This window comes from Gossypium raimondii, chromosome 4 (genome assembly GCF_025698545.1).
Source record: "Gossypium raimondii isolate GPD5lz chromosome 4, ASM2569854v1, whole genome shotgun sequence".
NCBI classification, from domain to species: domain Eukaryota; kingdom Viridiplantae; phylum Streptophyta; class Magnoliopsida; order Malvales; family Malvaceae; genus Gossypium; species Gossypium raimondii.
In genome coordinates this window covers 31,088,844-31,104,864 of record NC_068568.1, presented here as the reverse complement: position 1 = coordinate 31,104,864, position 16,021 = coordinate 31,088,844, and the positions used below count along the sequence as shown (strand labels likewise).

The 16,021-nt window shown below is 34.1% G+C and overlaps 1 non-coding gene across 1 annotated transcript; it reads left to right on the top strand.

Moving 5' to 3' along the window:
- Positions 1-3,305: 3,305 nt before the first annotated feature.
- LOC128040825 (small nucleolar RNA R71) lies at positions 3,306-3,411 on the top strand. Its single transcript, XR_008195631.1, has one exon. It is a non-coding gene; the product is annotated as a small nucleolar RNA R71 (small nucleolar RNA).
- Positions 3,412-16,021: the final 12,610 nt, after the last annotated feature.

The window sequence follows — 16,021 nt, the reverse complement described above, 5'->3', positions numbered from 1 at the left end:
TTGCCCCCAATCACACTCCTCGTAGGTATCGAGAATGGATCGATCGGGGACATAGGAATGTCAACTCAGAGGCATATGGTGGTAATCAAATGTGGAAAGTACATACTTTGCTTTTGGCTCCGTATGTACTTGTGCACTTCCTTGTAAATCTAGTGGTTGACGCAAATCTGCCCTCTTTGCAACATAGAATAAAGCATAACCACTCGATAGACGATAACGTCAAAAGAATTGTGAGTTGGCGCCAAGCGGGTGTAAATGAATTGCATCTACAACTTGGCCATCGAGAACATGATGACCGTGTTAAATTTCAAGGGCACCTTGAAATTGGCTTGGTGAGTCCACTCGCCACACCCCTCCGTCAAATAATCGATTATACCCTCCATATCAAAATCCTCAAACATGAATAAGTCCAAGGTTTCTAAAAGATCATGGGTATAATACGGGACATCAGAATATTGACAAATCACATGAGGTGCAATCGACACCTCTTTGCCTCAGACAATGACGTGAGTGATTGTCTCACCCTATTGCTTGCGATTCTCCTTATCTTTTAGGGAGGCATAGAACTCGTAAACGATGGCGTTAATTGCTGGTTGTACTAAATCCCAAATGTTCTCGCAAGCAGACATGGTGGGATCGAACCATGCTCTTTGATAAACGAACGTCCACTCATTTGAAGAAAAAACCTCTCGACTTCTAGGTTATGGAAGTGATTGGCATCAAAATTGCTCGGTGCCTGAGTGGAGCATTATTTTTGTGGTGCCATTGTTCAAATTAAAATAAAATAAAAACAAACCCAAGTACAAAAATTGATCAAGTACGAAGTTAGAACACAATACCTCAGGTAGTTATCGACGAAATTTGACCCAATCGATGTGGAATATAACTTTGAAATACAATGAGAATTAGGAAAATTTTATGAAAGGATAAGAAATGAACTTACTTATGTGAATCGGAGGTCGGGAATGTGAGAATTCAATGCTAGATCATAGGGTGGAGGTGCAGTGACTCAAGGAGGATGTTTTTTGTTCTTTTGGTGTTTGAGAAGTGTGTTTTTATTCTTAAAACCAATGGGTATAAATAGAATTTCAACGGGCTATATGCCTGAAATGACTTGATTTTTGTTGAAAAAAAAGGTGTTCATACCATAGCTATGCATGGTACGACACAATGCCCTAAAAACACTTATCTTAGCTTCGAAGTGCTCGTGTCGTGCCATAACTTGTCAATGGCGTGACACGACACTTTAACATCAGGTATATTGGATTTGAAGTGCTTGTGTCACGCCATGGCCTATGCATGGCGTGACACAACGTTACTTCTAGCCTTTCGGGATGTGCCAATGTCATCTGGTCATTCATTTCTATCCCCAATTAGCTTCTCTTGGTCTCGTCACATCCAAAAACCTGATTTCTCCTAATTCTAACATGTAATTACACTATAATTATCCTAAAATCTAACTACAAATGGAAAATTGAAGCTAATTTACAATACTTACAAGTTAATTAAAGTTCAAAGGTTTAATAACTATGTCATGCTACCAGAATTGTCCTATAATTCTTTAAACTTCACCATTGACTTCAATTTTCTTGCATGACTATTGTATGCCTTCCAATTGTTCCTATACTTATTGGGATCCTACTATTTGTCTTGTTCTCTAGCACTACAAGTACCTATACTTACATAACTTAGAAAGTACCTTTGATCAAGGTCGTTAGGGATTGAATTGAATAATACGTAACTTTCCTCCCTAAGCAATCCCTTAGTTTGGGAATCTCGGCCACATTTAAGCACTTTTATTTCATAAACTATTTTTATAATAAGATTGTTTCACTCGAGATCGATTAACGATTTAGAAGTGGAAAAAAATGTCCTACCCAACAAAATGGGGATTTCTCGATCTTCCTCAAAGTCGAGGAATAAAAAAACAATGGGGATTATAAACCCCCATACCTTAACCAATACATCATCGAGTACACCTTTTGGATGCACCAAGGATCTATCGACTAATTGCAACATGATTGAGGTATTTTTAAGATCCCGGAGTCCAAGTTCCTTGTAGATCGATAAGGGCATTAAGTTTATTTACCCCCTAAATCACAAAGGGCTTTTCTAAAATGTCGATTCCTATCTCTATTTGTAAAGCTATCCAGATCTTTTAACTTCAGGGTATCTTTTTAATAATTAAAGTACTACATGAGGCATCAATGTCAATATGCTCGCCTTTTTTCATTTTCTTATGTCGTGTCATTATTTCTTTTAGGTACTTGGCATATTTTGGAAATTTATCGATCAACTCTAAGAGCGGAAAATTGACATTAAGGGATTTAAATAAATTAAAAACTTACAAAATTCACCTCACCCCTCTTTTGCTTGTCCTCTATTCTTGTCAGGAATGGTACCTTTATTGTCCTCGGTCTTGCTATTACTAAACTAGGCACTGGTTTGGCTATCTTCTTGATGGGCTCATGGTGCTCGGTTTCTTCCTCTTCCATGGGTTCGTCGACCTTTTCAAGAACCTCTTCCTCTTCATGGATAAGTGTATTTGGCAGATTTAACCTTTGCCCTATCACAAAGCGATCGCCTTTATGGGCTCCTCCCTAGCTCTTCGAGGATTATTCTCCGTATTGCTAGGGAGACTCTGGCGATTTTGTTTTTGAAACATTGTCATCAATTGGATCATTTGGTCATAGAGGCTATCCATTCAGAATTTGAGTCATCCACATGTCACTTGGACTTGTCAAATGTCTGTATTCATTGTTTGCATCTTCCCCTCTGGTTGATCGAATCTTTGGACACATGCAGCATGGTCTTTCCTCAGAGCTCGTTGTTGCAATGGTGGAGGTTGGTAATGAGGGTTTGATCAGGTTTGTGCTTGATTTGTGCCTCGTAAGTTGCCTCCCCATTTAAGGTTTGGATGATCCCTCCAACCGAGGTTGTAGGTATTTGAATAGGGATTTCCACCCCTATTACCTATATAGTTCGCCTCCTCTAGCTGGATTTCATAATGTGGCTCCGCTCATGACGGCTTGACTGACATCTCCAAATGGTTAAGTTTTTCTAGGATTCTTTGAAATTTATCATCATTGTTATATTCATTGACCGATTTCACTGTTGGAGGCTTATATTTGTGCATAAACCTCTCATTGGGCCACATGTACGAGTTCATGGTTATATCTTCTATGATTTTATAAGCTCGTTCATATGCATGGAACATAAGAGATCCTTTGGCCGCTCCATCTAGGCTAGATTTAATGTGTCTGTCAACAATGTTATAAAATATTTGGATTTGGATCCATGCTTGCAATTTATGGTATGGACATTTTCTTAACATCGTCTTGAAACGTTCCTACACCTCGTACAAGGACTCACCTTCTTATTGTTTGAGATTAGTGATTTCTCTCTTGACCTGAATAGTTCTACGTATTGGGAAAAATTTGTAGAGAAAATTTTCCGCTAGATCACTCCATGTGGTGATGGAACCCAATTCTAGTAAGTCTAACCAGTCAGTCGCATTGTCACACAAAGAGAAAGGGAATACTCGAAGACACATAACATCATCAGATACACCATTGTACTTGAAAGTGTCATAGAGTTGCAAGAAACACTTCAAGTGTTGGTTCAGATCTTCCACCATGTTTCCCATAAACTGCAGTGTGTTTGGGATCATTTGAATAGTGGTCGCTTTTATCTCAAAATTATTAGCGTTAATTGTCGGCCGTTCTATACTTCCTCACACCGCGTCTAGTGTAGGTAGGGTGTACTCACGTAACATCTGCTACTCCATTAGGACTTTTTCACAGATATTTACTTGGTGTTCTCGTGGATAGTTAAATAAAGGGATCTTTTAGGGTAAATTAATTACCGCGGGGGATCAGTGTTCAACGCTTGATGGTTGCGCCTGAGCAATTGCTTCAAATTTGGGTATGGTTCGATTTGAGTGTTGGAGCTTTGGGTTATCAACCACATGAAAAGAAAATAAAAATAAATAAATAAATTAAAAATATCGTATATATAGGTTTTAACTTCCTACTTATCTTATTAATTGTAAAAAATATTTTCAAGATCTATTGCTAAAATCTCCCAGCAAAGGCGCCAACAACTTGACTGCCTATAAATGAGCTATCGCTTATAGTAAGCATAACACACCAGAAACATATATAACTTAAATTTGTGGTGTCTGTAAGTTTATCATCAATTGTAATATAGTATAGTTTACAACGAAACACTTGAAGTATTCTGAGGATCGTACCTAAGGGAGGATGAAATAAATATATAAAAAAACCTTTTTACAATAATAAGTCTAGATAGTATTAATTAAATCTTATATTAAGACAAACAAAAAAATAGATTAATGATAGAAATTAAATAACTAAAATAAATAAAAAAGAAAAATAACAAACAACTTAAATCAATAAAACCAATTAGGAAGATTAACTCGCTTCAGGCTTTGTAATTAACTTCATATTAGGGTTTTAGGGTGGATTAGCTACCGATTAACCAATTATTAGCTCCTGGACTCAAACTAATTAATTGATTGGTTGATACTCGCTTATCTCCCGACCTCACTTTCTTAACCAGGATAAACTACTATTTACTCGGATCAACTTATCTCCCAATCTCGTCTAATCTATGATAACTTCCTAGGGTTGTCAAGCGTAGGGTTTAAGAACACATAATCTATACCAACTAATCCTCTCTGGAAACCACAAATTCTTCATTAATCATGTTCCTATCCACTCGTTAATCTCCCTTAAAGGATTTAGCCACTCATGTTATTCATAATCTCTAACTCAATTGAATTAATCATGTAAAGAACACAATTGAATCGAAAGAGAAACAAGATTAGAATAATCTTGGATTGATATCGAATGGAGAATGAAGTAGTAAATCGATTGATTGGAATAACAAAATATGTTGATTGCAAATAAGAAATAAACTGAATAATTCTATAATATAAAATAACGCTTAGATCGAAATCGATTCAAAGAGGAAAAACATATAGTTTAGAACAGCCAAAAGAAAACTAATATAATCCTACTCCTATTCTACTAGCATTTTTTATTGCGTTTAGGACAACTTAGTTACATCAAACCCCTAATATCTTATTTATAGGAGTGTTGGAAGCCTAAATTAGGTCTTTGAGACGTCTAAGGTCTTTGTATAAAGTCGATTGTGCATACGAAAATAACCCCAGCATACTTGGGCAGCAAGTCGACCTATGTTGCAACATAAAAGGTATATGGTGGACATGACTTGCGATTTCTACCTTGTATGGTTCATTTCACACCTTGATGTTATGAGAAGCTGGTGCATCACTCATCCTGTACTCCCACGTCAATTGGGTCTATGAGTCTTCATCCTACACACTCAATTACACATATTAGCACTACCTAAGGCTCGTGTCGGCCTAATAGGTTACAACACTCATAATTGTGTTACAAAACCCTTATGTTGCAAATATTTAATCCTAAGTGCTAAATACCAAAAACGTAATATTAAATATTACATTGCCTAAAAAACAAGCACTTTAAGTGTGGAAATAACCCAAATTAACTACTACATTTGATGACAAGTCAGTCTACTAGTTCCCAAGTGTGATTAGACATAATAGACTCTAGTTCATTATAGATAGCATATATTTAAAAACTAGCATTTACTAATTTTATGGCTTCATCATAGGTCTTTGGATCCTCATCTATAAAAAAATGCATGAGCAATAGAATCACTAAACATGTCTAAATCACTAATCTTTGTTACAAAGAAAGTGAGGAAATTAGGTCTGAAACTAGTGGCAGTCCTTTGTCTTTTGCTCCTCCTAGGATCAACATTATCATTAAGAACATCTCTATTATGTGCACTAGAAGAAACATGCTCATCTTGTTAGAGTATGCCCAAATACCAATCATGAGATGATTATAATCACATACTAATTTTACATTATTTGTTAATATAAGACATTGCCATTGTTATTTCAGTTTTTTTCTATGTGTATAAATAAACTAGTTAATAATAAAGTCCTAGGAATAATATGATTATTCTTAAAAAGTTCTTTAGTCAAGTATTATTGTGAACTTGGACAATGATAATGCATTGAGACTAATGTGTAGTTGATTGATGACAAAGTGTTGTCATTGACATAGGGATGTCAAAATTAATACTTGAGTATGTGTTAGAGAACAACATACTGGACTGACCTTCCATGAGTATTTTTCTTGGATTATTGTGTAATAGTCACAAATATTACTCATAGTGGTAACTATGTATATGATCCTCAGACTTGAGATCATCATTGTCCCAACATCATGAGTCGTATATTTTGATAAAGTCAAACGTATATTGTAACAGGTTGTGCTATAAAGACTAATATTGGATATACCACAATCCATGTAGTGGTATATGGTTGATCAAGATAGGATTCATCCCTCCTACATAATGGGAGCAATATCTTAGGTCTCTTGATGGAGTGAGACTGGAAATGCATGGCCATGCTCGAATAAGTTGACATGAGATATCACACTTATTTGTTTATTGTAGTCTACTCAGAAAATCAAGAAATATGAGATTAGACTATACAAGTGTGACTATTCCATGACTTGTGTCCAATCTAGATATTAATGATAAAAGGATATAATACATGAAAAGATTACGACAGAAAGATTATGTTGAATCACAACTTCTTGTAACTTGGGTAGAAATAATGCATTACTAGATGCCACTCATTGCTTGTAATGTTAGAAATGTTCTAATATTACTACCAACATTACAAGAGCCTATAGGGTCATACCCTATAGTTGAAGCAAATAGAATCCAAATACATTTTGTATTGTATTTAGTCATCACATGAATTAAATTAATTATAGAATTAATTTAATTTGATAGTTAAATATTAAACATATTATATATACAAACTTGTTGTATACAAATAGAGAATATAAATAAAATTAATATATGAATTTGATTCATACAAAATATTAATTATATATTTTACCAAAACTATTAATATAAACAATTATAATAATTTCAGTCAAAATATAAAAGGACATAGAAAGTGAAATTCTTTTGGGAAGAATATAATCTTTTTCTTGAATTTCAATTTGTTTCTCTAATAATAAGGGAATAATCCCATTTTTTATTTTCTGATATGTGATATCAAATTAAATAAAATGAAAGGAATCCCTTAGTGTGTTAGGGTTACCAAGAAAAAAAAGGTCTAGCATCCATTCTTGAAAATTCTCTCTAAAAAGGTCAAGAGAATTTTATTGTTCGTTCTTTGACTGGGTGGATTACGTAAAGGCCAAGACATTCTTATTGTAGCTTAGAATCGACATCTCCAAAAGGGATCCTATCAACAACGTCATTCATCATTTTTCAGTTTTGAAAGTTATATTTTTCGACCCTTATTTTAACCCGATTCGTTCCTCGTACATGGATCCTTAGTTGACGATCATTAGAATAATTTTTTCGCTGCACCTCGGGGCGTACCAGCGATCCAACACATATAACTGTATATCAATACTTATGCTAGATTTCTTTAGAGGAAAAAAGTTCTCAAAGAAAACATCTTTATATTCACATATGGAATGATCATGCAATGACAAGAATCTATATGCAACATTATTAAGAGCATAACCAACAAATACAACATCAACAATTTTAGATCCGAGGACTAAAAAAATAATTTAAGAAACTAAATGGTATATATATTAAAATGGCTTTATTAATGATTTAACCCTTGAACTATACCCATTTTTCTATTTTGACACCTGAACTTTCCACTGTTAACCATTCTGGTACCTTACAACATTGACTGATGATGTGGCATGTTGATCGATGATGTGCCACGATGACCAAGTTGATCGAGTTTTGACCACCAATGACCACGTTGACCTATGTTGACCTATGTTGATCAGTCGTTGACTAGTAAAAAATTCATTAAAATTTATTAAAAATGAAAAAACCTTAGAAAAATTTGAAAAATTAGTAAAAAAGTGTTTATAAAATTGTAAATTTTACTTTAAAAATATATAAAATTATTTTAAATTATTAAAAATTGTAAAAGTTATTAAAATGTAAAAATTGTAAAACTACAATAATTTTAAAAAATTTAAAATTACTTTTCACATTTTTAAATTTTAATAGTTATTAAAATTAGATCTCTACTTATTTTATACTTCTTATGCTTATAAATAGAGACTCGATGAAGAATTGTAATCATCCCTTTGATAAATAAAATACATTCTCTATTACTTTCATATTTTCTTTGTTATTTATTCTCTCCATTTCTATTTATTTTATAACAATTTTCACATTTTTTTAAATTTTAAAATATTATATTTTTATAAGTATAATATTTTAAACCATTATAGAAATTGCAATGTTTTTAAAATGTAAAATAACTAATTTTTTTTTAAAATGATTAAAAGTCTTAACATGTTTTTTAAACCACCTATTTAACATATTTTTGTATAAGATTTCTACTCTAGACATTGGTATGTCCAGAGACGGTCAAGTTGTTGGCATCGTTTCTGGGGAAGCTATGTCACTAGATTGATTTTAATATTTTCATTGTAATAGAATAGTTAGGAAATTGATACATTATAGATATAAATTTTAAATCTCAAATACAGAACACAACTTACGAGGGAAAAACATTTTATTGCTGATAAGTATTCATAGGGAGCATGATGCAAGCACTAGGAATATTTTTTTGATAAGGACTGGTTGCGATCTAGTATCACTCATCCCATTATTCATAATCCACATTTTGAGTTAAATCCTTCCTTACTAACATGGATCTCTAGTAATGTCAGATTTAATGATCGTAAAATAGAGGACCCCATAGCCTTCCTACAACGATTTGAATATATATGTGCACTGTCACTTACGTTGAAGTTTTGCCAGACACTTTCAAATTATTATTAATCCCTTTTGCATTGGACGGGGAAGCGAAAGCTTGGTTAGATGTAGTCCTACCTGATACTATTACTACATGGACTGATTTTGTGTAGTTATTCCTTCCTCAGGTCTTGCCTATGACTGAGGTACTCAGCATTTATGTAGAATTATTTCAATTCAAATAATACATTATTGAAACATTAGGACAAGCATGAGAGAGATATAAAACAATTCTTAGGTCAGTATTGGGTGGAGGCATACATTTTGTGGTTCAAATCCAACATTTCTATGATAGATTAGATAGTCAGAACATGTGAAAGTTTGATTTCATGACCGAGGGAAGTATCTGGAAGAAAACTGGAAGGGAAGTCATGGAAATACTGGAAAAATTTAGTGAAAATGAATTTACCTAGGGGATACATCGAGAGTTAGAAGCTGGGGAACTAGAAAAATAAGCTAGAAGAGCAAAACTGTAATAAATTGGACTTGATTACAAAAAATTTGGCTAAACATACATATAAATTAGAAGAAGAGGAATGGGACGATATTGGATAGGAAAATGACCAGATAGCTCTTCAACTTGATTGGTGGCGTCAAAGTAAGGGACAACCGGAGCAAATTGTCCTGAATGCAATGAAACTGGTACCCTCCATTATCAACCCTCCTAGGTTAGAGTTAAAGCCATTACCATAATATTTAAAGTACGGATATTAGAGGAACATAACACGTTACCTATGATTATAGTTGTTGGCTTAAGCTTAGAATAGGAAAAGGCCTTGCTAAGTGTTTTAACAACACACGAGAAAGCCATCGGGTGGACAATCATCAGCATTAAAGGAGTTAATCTTGCGTTGTGTCAACACAAGATTAGATTAGAGGAAGGAAAAAAACCTATGGTAGATGCTCTGCATTGGCTTAATCTAGCAATGGAAGATGTGGTGAAGAAAGAATTGCTCAAATGCCTGGATGTAGGTATTGTCCATAGAATCTCTGATAGTGAATGGGTTAGTCCCACGCAATACGTCCTGAAGAAAGGAGGATTAATGATGGTTGAGAATGACAAGAATAAGTTAATTCCAACAAGGCCAGTCACTGGTTGGAGGGTATATATAGACTATTGGAAACTAAACGATGTAACAAAAAAGATTATTTCTCGCTTCCTTTTATTGATCAAATGTTGGATAGATTGGTTGGGAAATATTATTATTGTTTCCTTAATGGGTGTTCAAGATATCATCAAATTCCAATACATCGAATGATCAAGAAAAAAACCACTTTTACATGTCCTTTTGGCACATATGCTTTTAGACGAATGCCATTCAGATTATGCAATGCCCCAACAACCTTTATGAGGTGCATGACCGTTATTTTTGCTGATATGCTGGAAGAAGGCTTGGATGTGTTTATGGATGATTTCTTAGAATAAGGAATTTTTTTCCTAGAACGCTTGGAAAACCTTGGAAAAGTTCTACAAAGATGCGAAGAAACCTAGTACTCAAAGGGGAAAAAATTCATTTCATGATAAAAGAAGGGTTGGTGCTCGGACATCAAATATCAAGGAAAGGTTTAGAAGTGGACAAGGCTAAGCTCGAAGTTATAAAAAATCTCCCGAACCCTATAATAGTTTGGGGAGTAAGAAAATTTTTAGGACATGTAGGATTTTACAAGTGATTCATAAAATATTTTGCTCACATATTTAAGATGTTGAATCAACTCATTCAGAAAGAGACACCTTTTATATTTAACCAAGATAGCATTAAGGCTTTCGAGGTAATAAAAGGAAAACTTATCTCTGCACCTATAATTATTACTCCTAACTGGTCAAAACCTTTTATTTTTATGTGTGATGCTAGTGATTATGATGTAGGGGCAGTGTTGGGACAAAAGAGAAACAACATATTTAGAGCTATTCATTATGCAAGTAAGACACTCAATTCGGTGCAATGCAACTACACCACTACCAAAAATGAGATGCCTGCTATCGTATTTGCTTGTGAAAAATTTTGCTCGTATTTGATGGCCAATAGAGCTTATGTTTTCACTAACTAGTGAACACTAAAATATGTCATGAAGAAAAAGGATACAAAATCTAGATTAATGAGATGGGTATTATTGCTTCAAGAATTCGATCTATGGATAATGGACAAAAAAGGAATAGAAAATCAAATCGCAGACCATTTACCCAGAATAGAAGATGATCTAAAGGAGTAGAATTCTGAAGAAATCAATGAGACATTTATAGATGAACAGTTATTTAGGGTAGACATCCATCAGACAGGTTCAAAACCAATAGCACACCATGCTATGCAGATTATGTGTACTATATTGCTAAAGGCATTTTTCCACCAAAAGTATCGTGGCAACAAAAGAAGAGGATCATGCACGAATCAAAAAGATTATATTTGGGAAGACTTGTATGTATTCTGACAATGCTCATATCAATTAGTACGAAGAGTTGTAGAAGAAGAAATAAACGATATTTTACAAGGGTGTCATACGTCTCCATGTGGGGATATTTTGGTGGAAAAAAACAGCTTAGAAAGTACTAGAATCAAGATTTTATTGCCCAATTACGAATAGAGATGCTTATGAATTCGTACAAGGATGCAATATATGCCATAGATCTAAGAGTATATTGAAAAGGGATGAAATACCACAAACAAGAATACTCGAAGTAGAGGTATTTGATGTTTGGGGAATTGATTTCATGGGGTCGTTCCCAAGTTCATTTGGGAACCAGTACATCTTACTAGCTGTTGATTATGTCTTCAAGTAGGTAGAAGCAGTGGCATTACCTACCAATGATACAAAAGTAGTACTTAGATTCTTAAGGAAGAACATCTTTGCCAGATTTGGAACACCACGCGTGTTGGTAAGTGACGAAGGATCCCATTTTTGTAGTAAATAGCTTGAAGCCGCTTTAGCCAAGTACACCGTTAGATATTAGATGACAAAAACATACCATCCACAAGCTAATGGCCAAGTAGAGGTGTCCAACTGAGAGATTAAATGAATTCTAGAGAAAACGGTAAATCCAAGTAGAAAATATTAGGCAGCAAGACTAAATAATGCCTTATGGACTTACAAAATAGCATACAAAACTACGTTAGGTATGTCTCCTTAAAAATTAGTTTATGAAAAAAATTGTCATCTACCGATTGAGTTAGAAAAGAAAGCATATTGGGAAATTAAGGAATTAAATCTAGATCCAGAGTTATCAAAAAAGGAAAGACTATTTAAATTACAAGAATTTGAAGAATTTCGCTTCATGGCCTACAAAATATTGTACAAGATAATGAGCAGACTTCGGAATGATGCAAAGATTCAAAAATGAGAATTTTTTCTTGGAAAAAAAGTTCTATTATTTAACTCAAGATTAAAATTATTCCCTGGAAAACTAAAATCAAGATGGATTGGGCCATACACCATAAACTAGGTGACTCCTTGTAGGGTGATAGAGCTTATTGGAAAGGGAGGACATTTTTTTCTTGTAAATGGGCAGGGAATAAAACATTATTTTGGAGGGAAAACGGAAGATGTAATTGACACACAAGCCATACAATGCAAATCTTTATGAACTCAATACAAAAATGAGAACATAGTGGAAATGGAATGGGAAACTGATGACGAAAGTGACGTAACAAAAGACCTTGAGGCACAAAAAGAACACGACATAAACTGGACTCTGTGTCATGACACTAGAACTTCACGTCGCGACATTGAACTAAATTCATCACAGGTAAAGTATCTTCGACGTCATGACTATCCTTAAGGATGTCGCAAAACCCCTGCGTAAATTGTTGTTCGAATTTTATCTAACCTCTGATGTCGTATAGCTGAATTCTAGTAGGTTTAGTACTCTTTAACCCTTTACTAATCAGGAATAGGTTATCTAATATAATTATAACTCTTAAGTGTATTATTATATTCTTCAAAGATAAATAGGTCACATCACTCTTCTTATCACCTACAACCGTTAGGGAAGGAACAATATTTCGCTATCGCTGATAAAAAGCTCAATAATTTTGAGGAGTAATACTATAGTCCATCCACATCTGAAAGGTTAGAAATTCTGGTATAATATCATTAATCCATCTGTTGAATTCCATGAAAATAGTAAGACAATCATCTACAACAACTACAGCCCTGCATATTCATCCAAGAATAAGGATTTGATCCATTAATGAGAAATTGTAAAGGAGTATAGGAAATTGCAACAGAAAGAGAATGACTAATTTTTGTTTGCCAGATGAAGAACCAACAATAATACCCGTGGTGTAGGAATTTTATCTTGCCTTGAAAGAGAGGGAAGCGATAAGATCGTTCTACGAGCTGCAAACATTTGTCAAAGTTAGAAGGGTCAACGTCTTGGTAACTGAAAGAAGTATATGTCAATTTCATGATGCCCTATATTATTATCGCAATTACTTATACAAAACATATCTCAAAGAGTTTAAAACCATAGACAGGGAGGAGATTTTTTAGATTTTTAACAGAGGGAAAAGAAGTTTGGACGTATCAAATAGGAACAGCTATACTTGAGACATTCAACCAAACGCTAATGACTTAAAAAGCAAAAATATGGATGAAATTTGTGTGTTCAAGAATTTGGCCTATAATCGATCTTTTTGATATTAGCTCGGTCCAAGCCATTCTAGTTTATGCCATATTCCAAAAGAAGAAAATATGCATTGGTACGTGGATATATCAAAACATGATTTAATGTGTACGAAATTAGAGAAAAGGAACATTCATTTCGCATCTTATTACAAAGTTATGTAAAAGAGCAGAAGTGCCGATGGAGCAACTAGATAAAGAGATGAATCCTCCAAAGAAACTCCTAGGAGTTGATGTCTATAAGTAGTATGTAATATTACAGAGAAAACAAAAGGAAGAGAGGATAAAAAGAGGACTCCAAGAGGAAGATGAATAATACATTATGATAATATATACATCTAGTAAGATATTTTTTTTGTTCAAATTCGGTTAGGAAAGTTAAGTTAATTTTTAGGATATTGTAATTAGTCATATTTGATAAACTACTAGAATTAAATTTATATATTTATGAATTTTTGTACAAAATCCTCACATAGCAGAAACACAAACATTGTGAACTTTCAACGATCAAAGGAGGAGGCACCCATAAATAGTCTACAGAACTACCACGATCAATAGGGTAATTTATTTCCTTATCTTTTTAGGGCTACACATTGAGGACAACGTGTTTTCTAAAGTGTGGGGAGGTAGCATAGGAAAATATTTTTAATTTTTATGCTTTTCTTTGATTTTTATTGTCAATTGTGTGCTTGAGCTTGTAGAAATACAAGTGATTGGTTAGGAGCATGTATATAGGTTGATTATATTTACTATAAATTCAACATGATAGTAGATGATTTTAAATTTTTTATTATTAGGCTACTAATTTCTATATATTACACTTTAAATAGGCATTGAGCAATTGAATGTACCATATGACATAGGAAATACAGGGAAACGAGCACGTTAGTATGTATGATAAATTGTTGAATTTGTGATTATTTCGCTGATTAAATTTGTGAATATTGAGATACCAAGGGATGATCTAAGGCATTGTTTGGTATACATCTGGAGCCAAAAAGTTAACCCTATTTATCCATCCTTAGTACCTATATTTGAGCCAGAAAACACTTCTTAACGAACCTTTATGCAAAATCCGAGCCAAAAATGTTAATTTGTATTTTCCCTTTTACTTTGATCCTAAATTCCACGACTATAGACTTCTAACCATATGTATTGAGGGTTAAGTAGATACATTACGGTGGAATTTTGTAAAAATAGAGTGAAATAGAAAATATCAGTGTGATAAAGTAATTATAAGTTAGCCAATTTGTGCAGCAAAAGAAAAAATTCGAAAAGAAAATTAAAAAATGAGTAGAAAAAGTTTGTAAAAGTAAAAGCATTTGTGAATGAGAAATGTAACATCCCTAACCCGTATCCTTCGCCGGAACAGGGTTACGGAGCATTACCGGAGTTTGCAATTCAAATGGATAGAAAAATTAAACATTTCATAACATATCATTAAACATATTAAAACAAATTCAAAACATACAAATTGTCCTTTATTCGAGTCCTTGAGGCACAAAATACACATTAGAAACAAGTCGGGACTAAATCGAGATCCCAAAGAAATTTTCAGAAAACATTGAAATTTTTCAATACTGCAATGGTTACATAGCCGTGTGGCGAGGCCGTGTGACTCACACAGTCAATAGACACGTCCGTGTCTCAGGTCGTGTGGGCAGTCGAAGTAGGGACACATGGTCGTGTCCCAGCCCGTGTTCGTGCCCGTGTAACTCACTAACTTGGGTCACACGGCCAAGCCACATGCCTGTGTGCCAGGCCGTGTAACAGCTTAACTTGCAACCCTTTGAAAGCTACAGGGGACACACGACCATGTCACTTGGCCTTGTGTCACACACAGTTGAGACACACGCCCATGTTTGTGCCCGTGTGGATGAAAATAGGCCTTTTTACAATCCATTTTTCTCACCCAATTTTGCATGTACCTACACACAACATTGCACATACTTGCAAGACATTACCAAGCATCCAAATCACACATAAACAAGTCTTATACATATGGTATTATATCATACAACCAATATGCCCTTAGGCACCTCAATTAATAATATATAAACATGCCTAATCATGTATTCAATTTGACCAAATAATCAACTAACTTGCATGCATATTTGCACCAATACATACCAAATAATTTTCTTACCAGAACACAACCATTTGGTACCAAAATGCCATTCAATAACTACCATCAATTGTCATTTAAGCTACTCAAAAAAAGACCAATTCTCAACAAGTCACAAGCTATATAAATTATGCATATTCATCTATCATTTCATCTTCCATCATTCAACCACATTAAAACTAATATTTACATGCCAAAAACAAACTCATACTATCATAAAAATACCAAAACACAAGCCAAACAAATGGCCTTTTCAACAACTAAACATATAGGTCAACATTAGCCACAATACCTATACATGTCATTATAACCAAAATTAAATATCCAAAAGTACCAAAAGAGCTAGTGGATAGTGTCATATAGCTCCGACAAGCTTCCAAC